The following is a 621-nucleotide window of genomic DNA, read 5'->3' on the forward strand; positions in this document are numbered from 1 at the left end:
AAATGAGGCAGCCAGATCAACTTGAAACTCAAATATCCATCTCCGAGAAAACAAATAAGTCTCCGCTATCTCATACATCATATCTTTAAAACAGGAGGCAGTCAGATCAAGTTGTGACCACTGTAGCCTTAAGCTACTTACATTAACATAAATTCTATAGGCTATTTGTGTTAGTAGCTTCAACCTTGACGTTAAAGGCTACTTAACACCTCCTTTGGACACCACTCCTTCCAGTTCTCAGCTGTAAATGATTGAAATGAACTACAAAAACCTCTGAAATTCAAAACCCTTGTCCCACTTCCTGCCTTTAAAGTATGGCTGTCGGCGCTCCTGTCCAATGACTGTACATGCTAACTGTTCTCCATTGGTGTTAACTGTTCTCTATCTGTATTGTACTATTTATCCTGCACACACACGTATATATGTGAAATCATGTTTATTTATTATTGGTTTTGTCAGAGATGGACATTTGAGTTTCAGGTTGATTTGAATGCGTTTACCGTTGACAAACATACAAGACGTGCATTTTGTGGGAATCAAACAAAATATTTTCCAAGCAAGAGCAACTTGTGAGTTATTTGCACGCAGTGTGGTGTGGTCTCAAGTTGATCTGGCTGCCTC

The 621-nt window shown here is 39.1% G+C and overlaps 1 long non-coding RNA gene across 1 annotated transcript in view; it reads left to right on the forward strand.

Annotated features, from left to right (window-relative positions):
* LOC116706511 (uncharacterized) overlaps positions 1–621 on the forward strand; it is a 17,764-nt gene that overhangs the window by 16,130 nt on the left and 1,013 nt on the right. The gene's annotated exons all lie outside the window — the stretch shown is intronic.

This window comes from Etheostoma spectabile, chromosome 18 (genome assembly GCF_008692095.1).
Source record: "Etheostoma spectabile isolate EspeVRDwgs_2016 chromosome 18, UIUC_Espe_1.0, whole genome shotgun sequence".
Classification (NCBI taxonomy): Eukaryota; Metazoa; Chordata; class Actinopteri; order Perciformes; family Percidae; genus Etheostoma; species Etheostoma spectabile.